Genomic DNA, 2,787 nt, shown 5'->3' with positions numbered 1-2,787 from the left:
TAGAGTTATTTCAAAAGGGCTTGTAATAGAGTTGTTACAAGTTAGCGAGGGACTAAGAGGTTAATTCCTAGGTTACAATAGGTTGTAATCTAAAGTTTGCCCAGTAGTGAAGTTGAAATCCTACAACGGTAGGTCGTGGTTTTTAATCTCGTGAGCTGAGAGTTTTCCACGTAAAACTTCATCGTATCATTTACTTACTGCAGTGTGCGTGTGTTCTGTGGGAACTTATAGAGAACCCGATTCTCTATATAGTTTGGTGGAACCTTAGTTTCTATCCATTGATATCAGAGCAGGTTCTTTCTATCAGGCTAACACCTAGAAAGGATCCTCATGACTGCTCCACCAAACTTCGAAGAAGGTCATTCTACCTATAGACCACCTAGATTCAACGGCCAATACTATGAATGGTGGAAGACAAGAATGCATGATTTTATCATGGCTGAAGATTCAGAATTGTGGGATGTTATCTGCGATGGCCCCTTCATTCCTAAGAAAACTATTGGTGAGCCAGCAGTGACAGTTCCTAAAACAAGAAAGGAGTTCAACGATGCTGACCGCAAGGTTGTTGAGAAAAATTTTCGAGCAAAAAAGATTCTCGTATGTGGTATTGCACCGGATGAATACAACAGGATCTCAGCTTGTCAATCTGCTAAGGAGATCTGGAAAGCTCTCCAAACAGCACACAAAGGGACAACTCAAGACAAGTAGTCGAAAATTGACATGTTAACAACTGAGTATGAGCTTTTCAGGATGAAGGATGATGAGTCCATTCAAGACATGCACACTCGCTTCACCTCTATCATCAATGAGATTCACTCTCTAGGAGAAATTATTCCCAGGAACAATCTTGTTAGAGAAATACTTAGTGTATTACCTGGTTCCTGGGAAAGCAAGGTTAACACCATCACAAAGGCAAAGGATTTGCAGAAGCCGACCATTGATGAACTCATTGGCAATCTGAAAACCTATAAAATGAAAAAGAAGAAGGATAATGAGAGAAGAGAGCCCAAAAGGGAGAAGAACCTGGTCGTCAATATAGACAACATCGACTCAAGTGGTGAGGATGCTGATATGGCCTATCTGACAAAGAGATCTCAGAAAATGGTTTGTAGAAATGGGGGTATTCCAAAGAGGGGCAGTTCCAGCAAGCCAAGAGGGTATGACCTATGTCATAAATGTGGAAAGCCAGGACAATGATTGCCCTCTCCACAAGCAAGACCATTACAAGCATAACCCAGACAAAGGAGGCAAACGGAACCAGGTTCCTGACAAAAGATTCAAGAGAAAAGATGTCACCGACAATGTTGTGAAACAAACTCTTGCTGCATGGGGAGACTCCTCTAGCGAATCTGGAGAAGATGATGATCAAGGTGACAGCTCTATGATGGCAGTAGAAGGTGAAGCAGCCGAATATGATTCCATCTCCGCTCTAATGGCAAAATCAGATGAGGATGAGGACGATGACGATGATGATGAGGTCAACTTTCTGGATGTTCAAAGAAATTTGAAGTCCTATTATCAAAAGAAGTTTATATCCTTGGCTAATGTTTTAAATGATGCAGATCACAGTCTTATTAACTCTAAAAATGTGCTAATTGTGGAACTATGAGAAATATAACATGAGAGAGATGATCTAGTGGTGGTTGTGGTTGATCTAAAAGTGATCATTGAGAGTTTAAAAAAGGAAAAAGGTTTCCTGACTGAGAGAGCTGCAACTATAGAGCATGAGAGAGATGACTTATTAGTAGACCTAAAGGAAACAATCGAGGAACTAAGAAGGGAAAGTAGGAATATGAACACTCAAAAGGGAAAGGAAGTTGCAAGTAAGGCACACATTAGGCTTGAAAATGAGCTAAAATTAGTAAAATCTAGTATGTGTGCTGAACTTGAGAGAAACAGACAACTTCAGGAAGATCTAGGCAGAGTGAAGAATGACCTAGAAAAATCCCTTAAGTAGACCTAGTCCTCTGATGCAATCACTGCTATGTATAAGAACAATGGGGGGGGGGGGGGGGCATGCAGGAAATCGGGTTCCAAAGGGAAAAACTCCCTACAACCCACATAGCAAGTACATTAGTCCCTGATAACAAGCTCTGCACTCACTATGGTACCACTGGACATTTCAAAGAAACATGCAAAGCCAGATTCCATGCCCAACAGAAAAATAGAGTTTTTGCTGAAAAAGTAACTACTGCTAAAGAACCCGGTCCCTCATATAAAAAACTTGTGATACCTGCTTGGACAAAAAGAACTTTGATTCACCCTTTTCCTCATTACAAGGGACCTAAACTTGTTTGGGTTCCTAAGTCTAATCCTTGATTCTCTTGTGCAGGGAGCAGTGAAAGGAAGCAACCAAAGATGGTATATGGATAGTGGATGCTCGAAGCATATGACTGGAAGCACTAATGACTTCCTTTCACTCAAAGCCCTGCAAGAAGGGAGTGTGTCCTTTGACAATGGCGAAAAAGGATACATTCTGCGAGTAGGAAGAATTGGAAAGTCTCTCACTCACTCAATCGAGAATGTGTATTACGTGAATGGATTGAAGTACAACTTGCTGAGTGTCTCTCAGATTTGCGACAAAGGCAACAAGGTGGAATTTGTGTCAAAAACTTGCACAGTCACAAACCTTGTGACAGGTGAAGTTATCCTGTTGGTAAAAGATACAAAAACATCTATGTCGCTGGTTTTGAGTCCCTACATAATGGGGATCTCACATGTCTGAGTGTTGTGGATAATGATGCTGAACTGTGGCACAGAAGGTTGGGCCATGCAAGTTATACATTG

Source organism: Nicotiana attenuata, unplaced genomic scaffold (genome assembly GCF_001879085.1).
Source record: "Nicotiana attenuata strain UT unplaced genomic scaffold, NIATTr2, whole genome shotgun sequence".
Lineage (NCBI taxonomy): Eukaryota > Viridiplantae > Streptophyta > Magnoliopsida > Solanales > Solanaceae > Nicotiana > Nicotiana attenuata.
The sequence above is the reverse complement of the archived record's forward strand: the minus strand, read 5'-3'. Positions refer to the sequence as shown.